This window comes from Lethenteron reissneri, unplaced genomic scaffold (genome assembly GCF_015708825.2).
Source record: "Lethenteron reissneri isolate LAM-NWPU_2019-01 unplaced genomic scaffold, ASM1570882v1 scaffold_1233, whole genome shotgun sequence".
NCBI lineage: Eukaryota > Metazoa > Chordata > Hyperoartia > Petromyzontiformes > Petromyzontidae > Lethenteron > Lethenteron reissneri.
In genome coordinates, this window is record NW_026890930.1 from 28435 (window position 1) to 35002 (window position 6568).

Sequence of the window (6568 nt, forward strand, 5' to 3'; positions counted from 1 at the left end):
TCCTTTTGTATTTATCACCTTCCAAGCGCTTGTCTAAATTTAACACGCCTGCTTTTGCATGCATACATTGGCTGGTACTGTACGCATAACAACTGTGGCCATCTTGCCAGTAGAGCTTCACATAGTGTGTATGAGCCATTCTTTTTTAAGGTTTGAAAGTGGTTGCGAGAAGACCTGTGTATTCGTCACTTTATAATAAAAACAGCATTTCATGAAAGTGCGTTCATGGCTTGAAGTTTGGAAAGTTTAAACAATGTTGTGGCAATGTATTTAGTAAAACAAAAACAGTTGGTTTAGCAATTGAATGACTTAAACAAAAAAACTGCAAATCAGGTGAAACGTGTTTTACTTTTGTGATTCGCTTTTATGCCCCACCAAAATAATGTATCGTCATCAGAAGCAATACGGCTCGCCAGAATATAGAATGTTTATTTCACATTTTGACTTCAAACTTTCGTGACTGCAGGAATTAATATTCTTCGGTTCGATCGTAACACAAGCGGACGACTGCTTGTGTTGCTTGCTACAGCAGCCCTTTTGCCCACTTCAGCAATTGTTTCTTGCTCTGGTTGTCCCACCTGATGGCGGCGCTTTTGTTGCACCCGAAACGTCGTGATTTTATTTTATTTGATACCTACGTGACTTTACCGAAAGAACCAAAGAGTATGGATCCCTGCAGTCACGAAACTTCAAATCTAGATTAGTCACTTTATTTTTATTTTTTCTATCTACGTAACTTTACCAAAGAACCAAAGACTATGTTTCTTTAACATGTTTCATTGTTATGTAAGCCTTATTAGCAATCATTGTAAATATACTTAAACCACTACTGGCCTCAAATACATTAAACACCAAGTTGTGATCAAGACCCTAAGTTATCCGTTGAAAGGCTAATTTCTCTGCTCCAGCAGCTGCCCCAGCAGACCCACCTCTCTCTCTGCCCCCCCCCCCCGTCTATTCAAGGCCTCGACACAGAGGCATTGTGTCTCTGTGTGTCTATGTTGTGTGTCTCTCTGTGTGTGTCTATGTTGTTGTCTCTCTCTGTGTGTGTCTGTGTTGTGTGTCTCTCTCTGTGTGTGTCTGTGTTGTGTGTCTCTCTCTGTGTGTGTCTGTGTTGTGTGTCTCTCTCTGTGTGTGTCTGTGTTGTGTGTCTCTCTCTGTGTGTCTGTTGTGTGTCTCTCTGTGTGTGTCTCTGTGTTGTCTCTCTCTCGGTTTGTGTGTCTGTCTCCGTGTCTGTGTTTTGGTCTCTCTCTCAAATGTAGTTCTACCTGATGACGGTTACTTGTGTTGCAATCGAAACCTCGTACTCTATGATTTTATTAATTTTAGTTCTACGTGACTTTACCGAAATAACCAAAGAGTACAGATATTTATACTTTTCTTAAATGCTATGCACATTACGTTTTTTAAGTTCACACCAGTTACAAAAATCAGACATATATACAAAAAAATATTGCACCTACATTCTATTCTGGGGGATATATATTTTTTCAGAGAATCTAGTCATGAAACTGGTAAATAATGGCATCTTAAATGCCACAGGACTCTTTATTTTAACACGCACTGTCACACAGGCGAGAGAGAACGGAACGTGATCGAAGCACAACCGTTGGATCATCATGCAGCTGCAAGGCATGACTGGGAAAGCCAGTGAGAGTAATCAAACCAACTTAACCTCTGAAGCTAAGTGTACGTTGTTGGCCGCCCATGGCTCAGCTGTCATGCTCCCATCTACAACACTTTGGGTGTTTGTAGCGTTGATAGCTAGAATGCCGATAAGCTCTCATGAAATGTATTTGTATCTCCCCATTCAGCAGACTGCCCATATTGTTGTTCTTTAATACCTGTTAAGATATAGGGTTGAACAAACATGTTCAGTTTAAACACGTAGGCTTTCGCGACCAATGTTATTCATAATCAACGTTTTTGGGTTTAGATCGCGTTATTATAAATGTGTCGGGTGGTGGAGGGTTACGACACATTTATAAATAACGCGATCTAAACCCAAAAACGTTGATTATGAAAAACATGTTCAACTTGAAAAGTTACAGTTTTCTATTTCATATATGTTCTTACCGTGTATCAGTTTACCCTCCAATAACTTTTGTGGACTCAAGAAAAAAGTGCACAACAGTTACAGGCTTTGCAACTTCTATTATAGAAGATAGAGAATTATAAATTAACTTGGTGATATTTATGCATGTCAGAGGTTCTCCAAGTTAAATATAAAAGTGTCTCATAAAAGCTGAAATCTAGATGTAAATGCATAGTATTGCAATTCCATGACCCTCTCCCTGTCAGGTATATGATATTGTAAGGTGTTCTCTAAGCTGGTGAGCTCTTAAAAAAACTATAAAAAATCCACCACTGACTACAAATAGTGTATTTCATGCACACCTCATAACTGTATGCTGGATAGCAGACAGAAGCGTATGGCTGCAAGCAAATATGCCGTGGTGGTGCAAGTTTCACATTAATAATGAATTACTGCAGGGATATTTTCATGAGGACCTTAAAAATGGAAACAATGACACATTTTAAATGTACTCAAGGTAATTATTGTGATGTATCTTCAGGAAAATTGAAATGAATTAAAACACAATTATTGACTAATATCTCAATTCAACCTTTGATAAATAAAGTAAAATGTAGTATATTTGTCGAATTATGAAGATGGATCAACCTATAACATATATAAACATTCCCAATTAGCATAAGCAAGCAGAATGTTCAGTTCACAAAGTGTAGAAAATATATTCTGTATTAAAAAAATGATGTGTTTCTCGAGGCCCGTAGACCCGTCAAGAGTGAGAGAATCGCTTAACTAACAGTGTGTTCCTTTCACCAATGCTTCTCAAAATAGAACAAGAATCCTGCAGTTCCCTGACAGTGCCAGTCTGATGTTTCACATTGGTTTTCCCTCTGGTGAGGAAGCTTCCATTTCAGACGACTAAATTCCCTATCGTAGTGGGCGATGTGAAAGAAAAAAAAATCCACCACGACATTTTACGTGGTATTAAGCTGGTGTGTTACAATAGGTGTGAATTGACTAACACGACCTCGAATAACAGATTAGAAGTGCTTTAAAAATGTTTAACTGATATGTACATTTCAGCATTGAAATACTCACTTCCTTTTCATATCTGTTACTGTAATTACATTTTCTGAATGTTTTTTTTTCTCAAGAAGCCCATCAATGCTTATTTAAAACTGCATTCGAAGTTGTGTTAGAAACCTAAATTATAGGAATTAAAATATAAACAGGCCCAAATTTTGCTTAGACAGGCAACAGGGGTATATGTTGGCCTCATATGCCTGCATGTTTTCAAGTGTCACGTAGCAAGCCAATAGAAATACACATGTGCTTTTAATGTTTGAGGTGGTATGTTGGCATTAGAAGAGATGTGCACATTATATAACAACAAATAGAAAGTGTGCCCCAGAGTTCTTCAATGCTCATTCTGAATGTGAGAATATTTATTTAAATCAAGGTAAGGTTTTGCTGGGTTTGTGTTGCTGTGGGGCTTGGGACATGTAAATAGAGTGACTCGTCCCTAATTGCTGTGATGAGAGAACACGTTGTTCTGACATTTGTAGGGCAATAGGGCTTTCACAAGCATCTCTCGGCTGTCTTTCTTAAAAAAATATTATGCCAGCACGTCACCAAGACGTACAGCAGCTATATAATAATGTGGTTATCATGCAATAATCGCACTATAATGAACAGAAGTGGTAAAAGTTCAGTGGCTATAACATCTCAACAAAAGAGTGAAAAAAATCACATTATGCTGATGAACACTTAGAAGCATGGACACTTATTAAGGCTCTGCTTCATGCCGTGGACAATGTGAAACTTCCACCATTTGCTCAGGGTGACTGATATAGATTAGCGCCACTGAACACTCGCTTGAGCAAAGAGCCAATATGACTTGTGAAGAACAGCTCGTGTTAACAGAATATATACTTCCACATTAGTGCCTGTGTGACCTAAGCAGCTGTGGATGCCACGATCCTCTCCTTGGTAATCTGGGTACAAGGGGTTGTTTTATATGACAGTTGCTAAGCAAAGTATCCACGTTGGTAAAATGTGAGATAATTAATTAAACTGTAAGGAAATAAGTGTTCTTCAAAGCACCATTGTGAACTATTGCCATACATTTACATGGCTATCTGGTACAGAAAATCAGGCTGTTGCCCTCACTGTTGTCCGCAGAGCTTGTTGACATATTTCTGTGCGTATGTGAATGGTAGCACCGCCTGCAAGTGGAGTTTCTATTGGTACTCTAATTTCCTCCCACATGCAACAAAACAGTTTATTTGCCAAGCATCACCAACATAGCCCTCCTGAAAATAAGAGTCTTTGGGCTCAGTGAGGTTTTCCTGAACAATTAACATTCAAGATCGTGATCCACGGTCAGTCCACTGCGGGCTGCAGGCCTCCCCAGGCTTCTGCCATCTCTCACAACCCTGGGATCGTGTAGAACAAAGTCAATCCACCGAGCAACTGCACACGAGCTGATTTCATTGCTCTGTCTCCCCCATTGGATGTCTTCTCCAAAGTGGTTCCTTCCATGTCTGCCACTCCATCATTGTTCTTTGACCATCGTCTCTTTGAGTGACATATCATGTTCGAGCACGCGTACTTTTTTTTTTGCAGTTTGAATGATGTCATTCATCTAGGGTTCTAGGCGTATTCTCTAATCCAGTCAAATTGATTCTGCGAACAATAATAGTTAAATTTATAATTCAGCCTCTGAAGATGTTTTTTACAGAGGTGTTACGGCTGAATCTTCTTACTTTACATGTTTAGAACATTCGAGTAAATTATATGATGCATATCGCACTGACACCCCACCCAATATTTTGTCTATTTCACTGGTCAACAAAAAAAAACTTTTTTTTCTGGCCTGGACTTTTGCAGCTGTTTTAGACTAATTTCAGGGCGCTGATTCCAAATCTGATCTCAGATTTGCTCTATCACATCTCATTTTTATGCTATCGGCATACCCCATTTTCATTGATTTTACCCGAAATTAACTCTGTCACTTATGATTGCAAGTTGTTGCGAGTCAGTGACTGCTTTAGTGTTAAAATATGGTGCTGTATTTTTAGGATAGTGTGTTTATAATATCATTTTATGTAGATATCCACATTTATTTAATATTTTTCTTCTGCAGTTTTTATTTTTGGAATCAGCACCCCAAATTTACCTTAAACCCGTTGGAATACCTTATGCCAGAAAAAGTGTGTTGACCAGTGTTTTCATTGTTGCAAGAGTGGTTAAATCTGCTTCTGTCAAAATCGACTGGAGAGATTTTGTTTACATTCAGCCCGTGTTGTCAGGCTTGGCTTTATTCCATTCATGATGCATTCACAGTCCCCAATGCTAAGTGCTCACACATCAAGGAGCATGCTGCTGAGTCCATTTATAAAGTAAAACAGTAATTACACCACCTTCCAAAGCAGTTTCTGTGACTGACCGTGTTAGGCTTAATATAAGATCAGCCAACTCATATTCCACTCAATAAAATTCTGGGTCTTGGTACATTTATTTACACAATTAACGCCTCTGTTAAGTATATTTTATGGAACTGTAATGCCAAAACTTGTTATAAGTGCTGTGCTGTCCCCTGCAGTTCCTAAAAAAAACCATGACCGTTTTTGAGCATATTTCTTAGAGATGGCAAAGATGTGGGGAAACCCTCAGCCAGCAGTGGATTGATGGATTGATCATGGCTGTTGATAATCATGATGACCATGATATTATATAATACACTATCCAGTAATATATCGAACCCGGCAACTCGAGTTCGATTCCCGCTCACGGCCACCACCGGTGACGATTATTTCAACCGGTTCTGGGCCTCCCCTAGGTTGACTCAGCCTCAAACGAGTAACTGGTGTGGTGTGTGAACATCTCCACTGGGGGGACAAAGGCGGCCGGGCGTGGTGCTGGCCACCCACCCCCTCGTGTGCCGTGCCGGCCTTCATAGGCGCTCGCTAACAGCACTTGCCCCCTACAGTCTCACAGGCTACACGGGGGAGCTTTGTCTTTATCTTTGTGTGTGTGTGGGGGGGGGGGGGGCAGCGACTGCGTAGCGATTCGTGCGCTGCGTTACGAACCCGGCGACCCGAGTTCGATTCCCGCTCACGGCCACCACCGGTGACGATTATTTGAACCGGTCCTGGACCTCCCCTAGGTCGACTCGGCCTTGTGTTTTTAAAGAGACATTTCCAAATAACAGTTTTGAAAGGATATGTTTTCAGACAAATACGGACACATTTAGTGCATGAAAAAATACCAATGCAACATTGAATTTAGGCATACATTGGGTTGTCATGCAATAACGGATGCTGTGTATACTTCATATTATATTGATGATAATATTATTTACATGCTTCTTTATACATATTAAATGTCTACAAGGCATATTTATAATGGTTGCCAGTGCCTAACTGGCCCGTGTTATACTGATGGCTGATGTATGTTGTGCTTTGTTCGGGTTAGGTTTACAAAAAATGGTAAAATAAAAAGACGTACAGCAAACAAGAAGCTTCAATTGAGCCA